Raw genomic sequence first — 16,726 nt, forward strand, 5'->3', positions numbered from 1 at the left:
AATATCAATACAATAAATATCATGCCCGATCCGGTTATATTAGCACATTTATGATAAATTCCGTATTTTAACAAATATGTCACGAATACCCTGGAACAAGGGTAGATCAGGCAGTTGTTATGAGCTCATATAGATTCCTGGGTAGCACACGTGTACTTCTGGCTTCAAAAGTGTGGTGGTGGTTCCAGAACGTCCACCCCGTGGGGATTCCGGGTTGGAGTTCTTCAGTTCTAAACGTCGTACGTGGCGATCTTATGGACCGGGCAGTCAGGTTCGGTGACTTCGTTGATAGCGCGTCATCGTTTGCCCGGCGTGGAATGTTGCTCATAATATCAATCACTGGATTGTCTGGTCCAGACTCGATTACATAATGGCCGTGATACGTGTCATCGTACGCCCGACGGCGTGGATTGTTGCTCATAATATCAATCACTGGATTGTCTGGTCCAGACTCGATTACATACTGGCCGTGATACACCTGGAATATTGCTGAGTGCGGCGTTAAACAACAACAAATTTGTAAACGAGCTGCGAAAACGTGTCGATATTCTGCTCCACTCGTATTATCGGACATCTACAGGTCGTTTATACACAGCTATACAGTTCTGGGTCCGATGCTGATTTTCTCAAGCTCGGTCTGTGTACATTTTTATAAACCCCCAAACGACAGGTAACATTATATATTTTGAATGAAACTGTAAATACGAAAGAGTCGAATGTATTGCCTCGGTCCATGCTTTAAACAAAGGGACAATGAGATAACTCGACTCGTTTGTGTGTATGGTGCTTATCCATGCAAGCTATCGTGCTCAAAACGCACAGAGAATTATCTAGACGCTTGCCTAATATTATTCACCGATGGTCTGGATGTTTTACCACATCTTGGGATAGTAAAATAATGAACCTTTTGAACCAGTAACTGGAAATCAGATTGGGCGTTAAACGCTGTGTTTTGTTTATATAAAAAAACGTTTTATTTCAGGATAACGCAGTTAACTGGCACACTTCGCTTTGGAGTGACACCGGTAATGTGAATGGAAATAAGTTACTTACAGAAAATATAAGTGTACACCTTCTGTGATTTGTGTTTAAAATGTTTTGTATAGAGACCACCGCTGTATTTTAGTTTAAATGTTTACATGTGAAATTTTACCTTTGTTTGTTAGAGGTAGGCAGAGATATTCCAAGCCTTCTATACCACTATCGCAGAGGTTATGTAAATATTGCGTTGTGATTTGGTGGAAGATGAATGTCATTTTACTACAATGCAGTTTTTATGAAGATATAGTGTCTCATACGCCAGTGTCTGGCTGGACACACTCCATACACCTTGTGTGCATCGATTTTAAATTTATATTGTACATGTTGTGCTTGTGACACTTTAATGAACATTTTACTTCTACTCCGGTCAATGGACAGTGTGCACCCGATTTTCATTCTCAGCTCCCTGGGGAGTATATAACCCATGCTGCATGTCAGGCGCTAGTTAACAGTCACCATGGTATCCTATCGGGTATCCATTTGCTGCTGGCCGGGCCGTAGTCTACCGTCTCTGAGTGGAGTATCCATGTTAAACGACGGCATGGTAGCTCAGTCGGCTTGCGCTACAGGGCAAGGGGGTTAACTGACAATAATAGTCCAGTAAAGTCAGTTAACTCCCTGGCCTCGGGAATATGACATAAGCCAGGGACCCGTGAAGATCCGGGGTAGAATAGGTCTTTAGCAACCCATGCTTGCCGTAAAAGGCGACTGAGCTTGTTGTAAGAGGCGAATAACGGGATCGGTGGTCAGGCTCGCTGACTTGGTTGATGCATTTCATCGATCGGAATGGCGTGGATCGATGCTCATGACGTCAATCACTGGATAGTCTGGTCCAGACTCGATTATTCACAGACCGCCGTCATATAGCTGGAATATTGCTGAGTGCGGCGTAAAAAACAAACTCACTCACTCACTCACTCACTCACATAAGCCAGGACGAGTACAAGCAGCCACACACTCTCGAGCAAGTCACGTGACCTTGAACGCAGCGGAAGACCTCATTTCACCTTACATCTAAAAGTTGGGAAATACGACAAAACTATCGAAAACTCCAGTTGTAGTGTGAGTGAGTGAGTATGGTTTTACGCCGCTGTTAATGATATTCCAGCTTGGCACGGCGGCGGGGAACACCAGAAATGGGCTTTACACAATGGGGAATCGAACCTGGCCTTTCGATGTGACTAGCGAACGCTTTAACCACTGGGCTACCCAATCAATCATAACCAGGCGAATATGTAACGAAAGTAAAAAATATCAACTACCTTCCGTGTAAGAATATATGCCCCCAGAACCCATGCTTGCCGCAAGAATCGACTTAACAGATCGGATGATCAGCCGATGCGACGTTAAATTTGAACTCATTCGCATGGTTGATTGTCATCGTATCCCAATTACGTGGATCGATGTTCATTATGTCAATCACTGGGTTGTCTTGTCCAGATTCGATTATTTTCAGACCGCCGTCATACAGCCTGAATATTGCTCAAACAACAAATAATCAATAAATATTTTACAAATACGGTTATTTGCCTTTATAGTTGCGAACCAGGATCAAATCAGGGCAAATCTGAATTGTCAAAACTCAACACTAACAGGTATTCCTTCAAGGATTTTATTATGCTGTTGATATTGACATGTGTAGGTCTGTCACGACGTCTATCCCTTGACATACGTGTAACTCTCCCTGCACTGACAGTCTTGTGGGAGCCACAGCCAGCGATAGTTTATGCCCCGTACGAAGCCAAAGCCACTGTTTCTGGTACAATAGGCCCAGAGCCAGACCAGATGGTAGCGGGTGGCCACGCACCTGCTGTTAGAACACCAACATGGCTGATTGCACCTCGATCTGCAACAAAAAAAAAACGTTTCTTGAAAAGGAAATTACGATCCAGCAATTATATGTTCAAAGTTAGCTAAATATTTTGCAAGATGGAAGCTGAATCATTAATATTTTATGTTTAACAGATTATTAAATGTTCTATTCATATCAGAACAATTCCATCAGTCCCTGTCGGTTTGAAAAATGATGACCATAAAATTGGCCTCGAACGAAAAGCCCCCGTCCGGTTTAGCCATATGTAGTTGTGCCGTGACATAATGTTCGTATTTCACAAACAATTGCCAGGGTGACTAAGGCTTTAAAATAAATACTATAATTGTAATTCATGTTGAAATGAATCAGTCAACTTTGCTTTTACCTTATTCGGGTAAATTTAAACATACGCTATAACTGAATGCATTCAACTACTAAACGTTCCGCATTATGGATTTTTAAATTCTCACATAACGCGATCCTCAGCAATATTCCAGTTACCAACAAATTCACCGAGTCTGAAATACTTTGGGCAGGTAATGGAATAAAAATGTGGCTGTTACGCTAGCCCCGTGTTTTGCGGGAGTTAAAAATAAATGACTATCCTTTGAAAACGAGGAGTATCACAAGCTATGGCTGTGAGGATATGACAAGGTGTTACGTCCCTTTACATCGTGACAGAACACACATAAAAGCGACAAAACCCTTTCCATATTCATAAGAAATCCCTGCCCAAACCAGTGTCAGTTGTCCAACTATATGACGAGCATGTTAGAGTGTATAGGTTGCCCTATATGACATACACATATTTCCAGTTACTCTTATTGAGTGAGTATTGTTTTACGCCGCTTTTAGCACCATTCCAGCAATATCACTGCGGGGGACACCAGAAATGGGCTCCCAATGGAGAATCAAAACGGGGTCTTCCGCGTGACGAGCGAACACTTTACCCACTAGGCTACCCAAGACCCCAGTTACTCGTGTTGGATTTGAATGGGTATATCAATGTATATCCTCCCATATCCACCAACCCGTGCTTGCCGTAAAAGGCGACTATGCTTGTCGTAAGAAGCGACTAACGGGATCGGGTGGTCAGGCTCGCTGATTTGGTTGATGCATGTTATCGATCCAAATTGCGTGCATCGATGCTCATGATATTAATCACTGGATTGTCCAGACTCGATTATTTACAGACTGCCGTCATATAGCTGGAATATTGCTGAGTGCGGCGTTAAACAACAAACCAACCAACCAACCATTATATACTATACAGTAGATCTACTGACGGGCATCGGACGAATCGCAGCCACTGTCGGGAGGGAAAGGCGACGTAACAGTATCTCAGGAAGCGGCGTAGGTTATACTCCTTGGGGGGACAGGCTTCACAGGTTCTACCCCACGGTAAAGCCTTCGCACTGGACACGGGACTGCTGAAAATACATAGATCCATTCACTTTCATATACAATACAATACATAGAGGTTATCACGCGAGTGTGTTTGGGGATGGTAAATATCCTGCATTTGGAATAAACATTGTATTTAGCGAGCCTTGGCGAGCTAAATACATAGTGTTTATTCCTAATACAGGATATTTACCATCCCCAAACACACAAGCGTGATAACCTCTTTATCATATAATGTCATTCTTTACTTCTGTGCTTCAAAATTGCTTTCCCTCTCTCACAAACATTACCGAAACATTGCGAGTTTTACCTGGAATGCGCGCATTAATATTTATTACGTCACAGGGTAAGTGATGTGTCAGTCGGAAAGTAACAGTAGCCAATATAGTTCCAACTGAAATTTGTTTCTTATACAGTGGCGAAACAACATATACGCAAATTTGTTTTAAATTGCCTTTCGCGGCAATCCATCGGTCTGTCCGCTAGAGTAACTGTCCTTTGTCAAAGGGAAGCTACTCTAACCCTAGTCTATGAGACGTCACGGCCACGGTCAGACGTTGTTGACAGTCGGTATGTCCTGTCATAACGTTAAGAAGTGTATGTACACACAGCGACAAAACGAAACAAGGTAACAATTCAAACATATTTCCGCCAAATCAAACTATTTTAATTCGTGGAAAAGGGTTCAAGGCGCAGAGGTCTACAAGCACAGATACGGCTACTGATCCCGCTTGGCTAGGCCGCGTGCCCTCGCAAAATTGTTACGAAAGTTATATCTCCAAAGTTGCCAAAACTTATAAAATGACGTCACAGTTAGACACTGATTTTCAGCATATAAGATTGTTCTTTTGATAATGATAGCAATTATCCCTGTAGTTTATCCAGATTCCCGATGGTTAATTCAGACTCGATCGCCGAATGACGAGGGCGACGCCATGTTTGTTTATAAACAGTGAAAGTAGTCCCTACTTGACCTTTGATATTTGCATCTCTATTCGCATATGACCCCAACGGATATCGTTTTTATCCGTTGGCTTTATCCTGCCGAGCAACCTACCCATTATATGATAATGTAGAATAACTTTCAAATTGATGGGGATCATTGAAATTCCAGCATTCTGATTAGCTGAATTGGTCACGTGTTGACTAGAATACATCATCTCTAAAGTGAGTTCTAAATGACAAATCTATGCATTTTGCAATCATTTGATATAATTAACTCAATACCTGCCTTCCGCCATTGAAGGTCATTAGTTCATTAAATGACTGGTTAATACCGTTCAGGAAGTATATTCAGTATGATATATGGTGACTTCATATCCGTAACCCTACAACTAACAAGTAATGCGATTGGATGACGTTGAAGGTCACGGTCACTCGGGCATTTATTTTTGGAATTTGATGGAACTTTATATACATGATCTCTAGGCAGTTCATCACTGATATTGAATGTCAAGGTCATCAAACAAGAAGGTCGTATAACTGTGGTATTAAGGTAGCAAGAGTCACGTGACTTTCCGTTTAAATGTTGTACTTTATATGTTTTTCCAAAACCGGAAGTGATGTGTTGTCAACTGTCAAAAGTTCATGATATGTGTTTCTGGTGGGGCAGTTTTGGGGCATTCAGGAAATGCGAGAATGGGGGTGTTTTTGTATGTAATACAGAAACCTTTCTTATTACTATTCTTATTTACTTTATCTCATGATACAAACATGCTTGCGGTGTTAAACGTTCATTTTATTTATCATGTATTTATTTATCATTCGTTTCTCCCTTTGTCGGTCGTTCGGTCGGTCGGTCGGTCTTTCATTCGTCCATTTAAGCATTGGCTGTCTATGTCTATGTATAAATACGCTACGCGGATTCTTACAAAAGTTTGCACATCGGTTTTTCGATTCATACCCCAATAAACCGAAAAAAATACACAGTCAACGCTTATAATCAAATTCGTCATGAAAACCAAAAACAGTTGTTTATATCAAAGCAGTCAAAAATGACGAGATAGATAAACATTCCAGGTGTAAGAATACATACTGTGGCGTGACATGAATCAGGTGATTGTTTAATTTATGCAGATATATTGACACGCCTACAAAGTCAATAGGCAATCAACGGAGAGTAGAATCAAAACAAAGTTCATTCGACCTGTCAATCAAGGAAAGGGGCGAGAAGAACTGCAACAGTCAGACTGTAACGAACCGGAACAAATATGTCCGGGAGAAGGCGGCTGTTTCAAATGACATGGTCAGTTGCCGCCAGATTCGAACGGGAAGAAACAGTTTGAAAAATGCTACTTAGAAAATTTAATGAAACCCAATGCGTTGGATCCCAAATTCGAGATAACACATTCAGCAGTCCCTTTTACAGGCGCCTGCTCAATAATAATCATAATCATAATAATTTTCAGTTTACCCAACTTGTGCGTTGATGGTGTTGGTATGCTCAGGTTGGGGGCAGGTGCTTGTTCTTTGGCTAAGCACCCCTGTGGCCAATCCACCTTGACGTCGCATTTCGAGTTCTGCCTCTTTCCTAAAAAAAGGAGGTGTTACCATGGTTACATGATATAATGAGTGAGTTGAAATACAACGTCGCACCGGCAGCCTCTCAGTCGTGGATCGCCGAGAACAGATTATACATTCCTGAAATACATGCAGATCAAAACTGTAAGGCAAATCTCATAGCTGCAGTATGAAACGATGGAAGCAGCAACCTGCCGTGGTGAAAAATGTATTTATAGCGTTCCTTCGCTATAGTACCGCATTACCTCGCTATAGTATCGTATTACCTCGCTATAGTACCGCGTTCCTTCGCTATAGTACCGCATTACCTCGCTATAGTACCGCGTTCCCTCGCTATAGTACCGCATTACCTCGCAATAGTACCGCGTTCCCTCGCTATAGTATCACGTTCCCTTGCTATAGTACCGTGTTCCCTCGCTATAGTACCGCATTACCTCGCAATGGTACCGCGTTCCCTCGCTGTAGTACCGTATTACCTCGCAATAGTACCGCGTTCCCTCGCTATAGTACCGCATTACCTCGCAATAGTACCGCGTTCTCTCGCTATTGTACCGCATTACCTCGCAATAGTACCGCGGTCCCTCGCTATGGTACCGCATTACCTCGCAATAGTACCGCGTTCCCTTGCTATTGTATCACGTTCCCTTGCTATTGTATCACGTTCCCTTGCTATAGTACCGCGTACCTTCGCCACATTTTTTTCTACACAATCGAAAGCTTTTTTGAAATCTACAAATGCACAATATAAGCGACCCCTATGTTTACATAAATATTTGGAACATAAAGCTTGCAATGTAAATAGATTATCAACCGTTGAATAGTTTGGGCGAAATCCAGCCTGAGATTCACATAGAAGATTATTCACATCTAACTAAACTCTACGACGCTTTTCTGTAATAAAAGTAAACAGCTTTCCCGTTACATTTAAAACATAAATAACCCTGTAATTACTAGGCTCAGACCTTGTACCCGATGTGTACAATGGTAATATCATACCAACGCTCCACTCGTTACAATCTTCATATGAATTGGAATTTACAAACTGCGTTAATAACAATCAAAGGGTTTGGCTTCCAAGTTATTAAATGCGGGGTTAAGTAGTTCTTTAAATTAAGTGAACCAGATATCTGGTGACAAGGTTTAACTTGATGTATTACCTTGTATCGCCCTTTTTAGTAAAGTCAAGAAACGTTTACAGTCACCATTCAGCATAGAGGCTGCATTGAATATGATTTGAGACGGACTTTATGAGGACAGAGGACAATTAAGATGGTTGATTTACTTTTGATTAACGTTTGAGATATTTATGTCGCCCCATGAACTTTGAATATTAAATAAAATCTGAGAATTGTTATGAACTGTAAAGAAATACGTGTATACCTTCTTGAATGTATCAATGCCACTGAAGCAGTGTCATGTTCGAGTCGATTATTTTTACTTAGTAGAATTTGGATGTCTTGAGGTTTTAATGTGAGATTATATTTGATAATGTATGTATTCTGTTACTCGGGGTCTAAGTGATCAGAAACAACGCTTCTGTCATATTCATGGTCGGGAGTTCTCAGGAATGTCACCCTCCCGAGGCAAGGGCGTTAGCTGACTATTAACGTTCAACTTCCACTAGACTTTTATAGTCAGTTAACTCCCTTGCCTCGGGAAGATGCAGGGATGTGGAAGTTGTGTGTAAGTGCTTACGTTTTTTCAAGAAGACAGTATCGTATAAACTTCACATAAAAATAATATTTGCTAAAACAACTTACTGGATGGCGCTATACCCCTTGTTAACTGCATCCGATTCCGGCTCCAGCTTCAAGACAGAGTCGTCAGCCGTGGGGGGACACTCTTGCCCCTTTGTGATTACCGCTGTCAGCAGAAGACTAACCAACGCAGTGGTGATGATCATCTGGAAATATATCCGTATTTAATCGATGTTGAGAAGTGATCTGTTAATTAAATCTTTGGCGAAATATTGTACCTGGGTGGTTTGGATAATAGATAATCTTTATTTGTAGTTTGAAGTTTGAAGGTACAGATCAGAGTTCAATTAATACACGTAGTTTATTATATATATATTACCTACGATAATACCCAATCATATTTTTTTAAAAAGTATATATAAATAATATTTACCTTGACGTTGAAGCTGTCAGCAAGCAACTAATGAAATATTCAAGACCACGCTTATTTATAATGTTTTGAACATAACTTTGATTGGTCGCTTGAGAGCAGATGTTGTCTGGCGATGAAACCATATGGTGACCGCGCCAAGAGGCATGTGGTTTAGTTAACAACATCCAATCAAATTTAAGGGGGTGTTTCGAGGAGTTTCGGTTTGATTCCACGTGGCTGGCCCTCAGTGTTGTACTGCCCCTCAACGGTGTGGGTGCAGCTCGAAATGCCAGCGCTTGTTATACTGGGTCTTATGGGTACGGGGGCAATATTGTAGAACGGCTGCACTATGTTGATAGGTCTTTGCGAACATATAATGGACCTATCAAGATTGTGAAGCTGTTATACAATATTGCCCCGGTACCCATAAGACCCAGTCGTAGTGCTAAGATCGCTTTGCGGAAACATGCCCTGGCCAAGTAAAAATGTGATTTCACTCGAGTACATGACGCATTATTTAGGAAGGTTTTTAGCCCTTTTCACTAATGTTTTAAACTTATTCTAATATCTATCATGCACCGACTTGTTATACATAAAAAGTTCGATATTTTTTACTTTACTTCTGATGTCCTTTGGCGCCATAGTCGGAAACCAGGTGCCTTTAAGCGTAAAAACAACTTTATTAATTCATACTGGCGTACTTCTGTGTCAAGAATATTTTCTGACATATTGAACAAAACAAACCTGTACGAACTGATAATAGTTGGTTTATACCGCAGTGGAAATATTATCACCGCGGTGGAAATAGTTTTCTGTATTTTCATTTTAGTTTTTGACATTTTCGCTTTTGTATTTGACATTTTCATTTTAGTTAATGACATTTTCGCTTCACTTTTCAGCGATTCAATATCTTCTTTATACATGATTTATCACATATTTTATGACAAATAGTGCTAATTTGCAAAAGGTTCCGATAACAGTAAGTGAAATATCAAAATATTGAAAAACAGACTCGATGTCCCTAATGGGCTACCGTAAGTCACGCAACCAAATACCTTCAGCTCGTACAGTTTTTGTTTTGTTAAATATCTCAGAATATGTTCATCACACAAAGGATATATATTGATACAAATCTTACAATAACCCAATAAAGCTAAAATTGACACAAAAATACGCTAGTGTGAAAAGAAATGTTTTCACGCTGAAAAGATCGACTTGTGTTCGACTCGTCGCTGTATAAATACTGTAACGATTATGGTCGGGAAGCCCTTCGGTGCATGACATAAGTTACATTTAGTTCAAAATATTTGTTAAAATGACTTAAAACGTACCTTAATCATGCTTCATGTGCTCGAGAGAAATCACATGCTTTATTGCCCAGCGAGAGAGTGGTAGTTGCTTCCTTCCAACTTCCGAGTTGGCATGGACAGCGCTTACCCTATGTGAATATAATAACATGAAAGAGTGATACATATTTGCTGGAGTGAGTGAGTGAGTATGGTTTTACGCCGCTTTTAGAAATAGTCCAGCATTATCACGGCGGGGGACACCAGAAATGGGTTTTACAGATTGTACCCAGGTCGGGAATCGAACCCGGGTCTTCGGCGTGACGAGCGAACGCTTTAACCACTAGGCTACCCGACCGCCCACATATTTGATGGAATTGCTTCTGTTATATTTTGTTACTGAAGAAATCAGAACATTTGATTCTGCCAGGGTTCCTGTTGATGTAATTTCTACACACAAGCCTCAGGAGTAACCATACATTTTGACTGATATAAGCAGATATGTGACATATATCTATAAATATATTCAAGTGAGTGACTATGGTTTTTTCCGCCGCATTTAGCAACATTCTAACAATATCGCGGAAGAAATACACATATTTCAAGGACGGGGGATATCAATGACTTTGTCTTGTATTGATTTGTCCCTCAAACGCGAAGTATCACAAATATTACATCTGACAGACTTTATCCACTTAAATCAATCTGAAACTGTTGAATCAACAACTGTGTTCTTTGGAAGGATGTTAGTTTCAAAAGCCGGCTGTTACGACTTCCACACCTGCACCGCACACATTATGCTTTGGATGTCAAGTATCTCTACACTACATCACTGACTGTTAGATATCTCTAAAACACATCACTAAATTAGCAACTCCGTGAGCACGAATTCGCCCTGGTAAGAACCGATTACAAAGTACGTGGGCTGGCTGAAAAGCTCTAAGTCTAACTACAAAGGGTTTTGTTTCCCTCAACAGTTTGCATGTATTTAGTACAGCAATGCTTACGGGTGCATTTGAGCCAAATACATAGCGTATTTCTGCAGGTATCAAAGTAGGTAGGTATTCTCTGTTGATGAAAATGGACAAAAACTGGCTACCGGTGAGCCGTCCTCAAGTATGTCACAATGCAAATGACGTCATTTCTGCTGTTGAGGACTCGTTAACACCACCAGGGGAAGCTTTCTACACTAGTGGGATCCTTCTACACAAGTGGGATCCTTCTACAGCGGTGGGATCCTTCTACACCAGTGGGATCCTTCTACAGCGGTGGGATCCTTCTACACCGGTGGGACCCTCATACACCGGCGGGATCCTTCTTCATTAGTGGGGATCCTTCTACACCAGTGAGATCCTTCTACACCAGTGGGATCCAGGCACTGCAGCATCGTTAGCAGAAGAGCTTGGAAATTATGGCTCCGAACTTTTCAATCACCCCTCGTGTCGGGTCAACCCATTGTCTGACCCATTATCCGATCATTCCGCCATGAATATCGGGGTTAGAACTCGTCTTCAGCAACCCATGCTTGTCGTAAGAGGCGGTTAACGGGATCGGGTGGTCAGGCTCGCTGACTTGGTTGTATTGATGCGTGTCATGGTTTTATCTCAGTTGCTTTGATCGATGCTCATGATGTCAATCAAACAAATAAACATTGTCAAACAAATAAACACATTCTAGGTTCATAACCAAAAAACGCCAGGTTGCGATGACAAAAATCTGATTTCGAATGTGTGATTCAGATGGAACACCAGAGTCAGATGGACTTCAAAGCAACGACACTGCATATGTGTGAAGCAACTAGTATCTACAAACAGATCATTGCACCTTTGTAAATGTCGGCCATGACACACTCGTACAAGGTTTTCCAGATGTTTAGCTCACCTGACTGAAAGTCAAGTGAGCTGATGCCGGGATATGTTTGTCCGGCGTCCGTCGTGAACAGTTTCAATCTCATTAAAATCAGATCTTAGTTCTCGCCACCGCTAAACAAAGATCTAAGGACATCCAGACAGAACGACCTTTCATTTGACCAATCAGAGCATCGCTTATCAGATCATGAAACTGACAGTTGGAATGTGAGTTTTGATCGTGCAACCTCGAAAAAAACACACACAGGGTATTCCGAACGACAGTTATGGTTTTTATGTCTGTATTCATACAATCTAGACCATCTATTAGCCATTACAAAATGTTCTTTTTTTTATCGAGTATACGTCAAAATATGTTTCGAAATATGTAGTCGCCAGTTTGAAACTCGTGCCGTAAAGCTCGATTAAGATGCCTTCTGATTGGCTATTGTCGACTTCTTGTCAGACATTCCATTGGTCGGTCAAAGTTCGCGAAAGGTCGGTCTAACGTGACACTTAATGGGATTTCCTCAGAACTTTGATTAGCGGTAGCGAGAACTAAGATATAATTTTACTGACATTGGAACATTTTCTACTCAGAAGCTGGATCAGTGAAAGTGAAACACCACATAAATGATGTCAACACATTTTCTTCAGGAGATTGGAATCCAATTTTCAATATGGGATCCATATTGAAAAACGTCATCATTGCCATTTCTCAACCATTTTTGTACATATTCAATTATTTGGATGTCTTGGTCTGCTAATCACAGACTTTTAAACATTGAGCGGGCACGGGTGGCCCAGTCGTCTAAGGCGCCGCGATTTGCTGTGCAGAGTTACGTCCCTTGGGCACGCCAGAAACCTATGATTGTGGTTTCGAATCCCGTTTCGCCCCAACTATGTTTCTAGGGTTGTCAGTACCACACTCGTGCTCGTGGGTTTCACCGAAGTGGTCAACGTCTGAGACCTGCATCACTTCGGGCTTTCCTCCAACATTTATCAGACACGCCGCGATATAATTGGAAACTGTTAAAAGTGGCGTTAAACCCAACTCACTCAAATTTTAACATTGAACGTATTGGCTACTGCACGCTGACCTCTGCTTCTGGGATTTATCGATCTTCCTTGAAAGTGTCAAAATCGGGAATGACATCCTACGCACAAGTGGTACTACTCCGTGAGGCACGTGCAAACTATAGCATGTGTTTTGGTGTTAAGTTTCAAAGAAAAACATGTTCTTGCTCAATGTTCTGTCTACACTTATCTTTGTTCTATTAACATGTATATTTCACGATCCCCCACCTTTTAAAGAGTATACGTCCCACACTAATAGCTTCAGTATGGTGACCTCTGCCTGTGGTGTAAGCAACTTCATACACAACCGGCTTTGGTCGTATGTGTGATAAACTACTTCTAACGCAACTAGTTTCAGTCTTATGATCTCTGCATATGTGGTATACTACTTCTAACACAACTAGTTTCAGTCTGATGACCTCTGCATATGTGGCAAACTACTTTCCACACAACTAGTTTCAGTCTGATGACCTCTGCATATGTGGTAAACTACTTGAAGATCCGGGGTAGAATAGGTCTTCAGCAACCCATGCTTGCTGTAAAAGGCGACTATTTTTTATCTAAAAGGCGACAAACGGGATCGGGTGGTCAGACTCACTGACTTGGTTGATGCATGTCATCGATCCCAATTGCGTGGATCGATGCTCATGATAATCACTGGATTGTGTGGTCCAGACTTGATTATGTGCAGACCACCGTCATTTAAGTGAAATATTGCTGAGTGCGGCGTTAAACAACAAACAAACAATTATACTTCCTCCAAAACTGGCTTTGGTCATTTGGTCAGATGACCTCTGCATGTGTGGAAAACTACTTTCCACACAAACAAACAATTATACTTCCTCCAAAACTGGCTTTGGTCATTTGGTCAGATGACCTCTGCATGTGTGGAAAACTACTTTCCACACAGCTGTCTTCAGTCTGATGACCTCTGCCTGTGATGTAAGCTAAGTTCAACACAATTTCCTAACGTCTGATGATTTCTGCCTCTTAGTGAAACTACTTTCCTCATAACTGGCTCTTCCTCACTGCTGGTGCTGTGTTGCCCACTGAAGACGGTACCGGTGATGACGTGTTGTCAGAATGGGTCCTCAGTGTGGCCAGTGACAGTGGAGGTGTCTTCTTGTCAATTGTCGATGCAAGATTTCCGCAGTGGTGTGTCCCCATGGTCTGTTGAGCAGTTTCCGCAGCAGTAACAAAGCGATCTTGAAGATGCAGTTGCACAATCTGACGATTCTGACGTAGGGAAGTGACCCTTGGTCTTCCACTACGTGATCGTCATCTGTAGTGTTGGTGGTCTGGTGCTGTTGCTGGAGCCTGTATATGGTTCTCACGTGGACTTGAAATTCATTGGCTACTTGCTGTGTGGTTTGTCCAGCTTGCAATCGTCCAAGGGCTTGGTGTTGCTGATTTCTTGTCAATCTTGGCATGTGGTAGCAATTCAACAACGAATGAATGTTATCCAATCTGGGTGGATTTTGGGGGGAACGCACATGCATTTCACACACACATACACACACGCGCGTGCATGCACCTCTCTATATAAGAGGAATAATCTTGGACGCAATGTTAAACCCCATTTCACCTCACCTCACCTTTGTAATGAAATGGTTGAATTCCTACTCAATGAAAGATAAAAAGAGATCATAGTTTTAAATTTTTTTCTTTCATCAATTTAATTGAACAGTTATAGAGTATCTTGCATCACAAGATATAACAACAGCCTTGGCACAGTGTAGAATAATACTACATAAACACACACAATATAAACACATGTATTCTGTAAAAATGGTTGTGGCCATAATAAATATTTGCATCGGAAATTGGAGCACTCTTCAGAGACACAATAGCTGGGATCATACATACACATGTTCATCTCTTTAGGCCTTGCTGAACAATTGGAAAAAAAGCGTGTATGTAAAAGCTGTAGTTTGATAGAAAGAAAAGCATTATATGTTATTCTGTATACCACATACTTGCTGCATTTCAAATTTCATGATACATGCACAAATGATGTCGATTAGACAAAAATGACATTTTCAATATATATATTAAATAGGATTGGACGAGATAAAGTTCAAAATGATGATGGACAAGGGGGCATCTCCTTTGACTTTTGAGTCAGGTGAGTTACAAACTGTAACATTGTATAATCTTCAGCAACGCTATCCTCATCACGTTCAACATCATTACATACTTCATCAACACTCATTAATAATCACCAGCACCATCATCATCATCATCATGATGTGCACAGTCTGAAACTTCAACCAGCAGTCTGAATAGATCAGCTTATACTAATCACCATATAATGAGGCTAAAATCTCAGCCTTTAAAGTTAATGGAACAGACTGTATATCATACCAACAACATTACCATCATCAACATGAATATCAGCAACATCAGCATCAACATGAATATCACCACCAGTGATGCCATCATGATGCACAACAGCATCGTTGTACATGTTACCTTGACTCTTTCAAGTTATTCCATGTTACCTTGAATCTTTAAAGTTATTCGATGTTACCTTGACTCTTTAAAGTTATTCGATGTTACCTTGACTCTTTCAAGTTATTCGATGTTACCATGAATCTTTAAAGTTATTCGATTTTACCTTGAATCTTTAAAGTTATTCAATGTTACCTTGCATCTGTAAAGTTATTCCATGTTACCTTGAATCTTTAAAGTTATTCCATGTTACCTTGAATCTTTAAAGTTATTCCATGTTACCTTGAATTTTTAAAAGTTATTCCATGAATTTTCACACATTACACAAATGAGTGACACATAACACTATAGGACTGTCAAGAATGTTGGGATCTCTACATTGTTGGAATGTGAACTCCACATATTATACAATACAATTGCAACAGTTAGGATGCTCTCGTTAACCATCTCTTATTGGGAACATATTGCTAGTATACTGGTATATAACTGGACCCTCAGGCTTGGCGGCATGAACAATATTAGTCAACCCAAAATATTACTGTCTACTGAAAAATAAGCAGGCAGCTTATACACATGAGTGAGTGAGTGAGTTTGGTTTTACATCGATTTTAGCAATATTCCAGCAATATCAGGGCGGGGGACACCAGAAATGGGCTTCACAGATTGTACCCAGGTTGGGAATCGAACCCGGGTCTTCGGCGTGACGAGCGAACGCTTTAACCACTAGGCTACCCGACCGCCCCTTATGCACATGAAAAAAGTTCTTCTTCCATTCACCATTAAACTCAAACGAATGTTGTTCCATGCCAGAAAGAGTGAGTGAGTGAGTTGGGTTTAACGCCGCTTTTAACATTATTCCACTTATATCACGGCGTGTCAGCTTAATGTGGGAGGAAAGCCCGAAGTAATGAAGGTCTCAGACGTTTACCACTTCGGTGAAACCCACGAGCACGGGTATGGTGCTGACAAACCTTGAAACATAATCGGGGCGAAACGGGATTCGAACCCACAATCATAGGTTTCTGGCTTGCCCAAGGGACGCAACTCTGCACAGCGAATCGCGGCGCCTTAGACGACTGGGCCACCCGTGCCCCCCATGCCAGAAAGATCATTTTGTCTTCTCTTGACATAATCTTGCTGAGAGCAAACTTCTCACATTAGCAACAGATGGATTTAGC

The sequence above is a fragment of the Haliotis cracherodii genome, unplaced genomic scaffold (assembly GCF_022045235.1).
Source record: "Haliotis cracherodii isolate W230 unplaced genomic scaffold, xgHalCrac1.p SCAF_15, whole genome shotgun sequence".
Lineage (NCBI taxonomy): Eukaryota > Metazoa > Mollusca > Gastropoda > Lepetellida > Haliotidae > Haliotis > Haliotis cracherodii.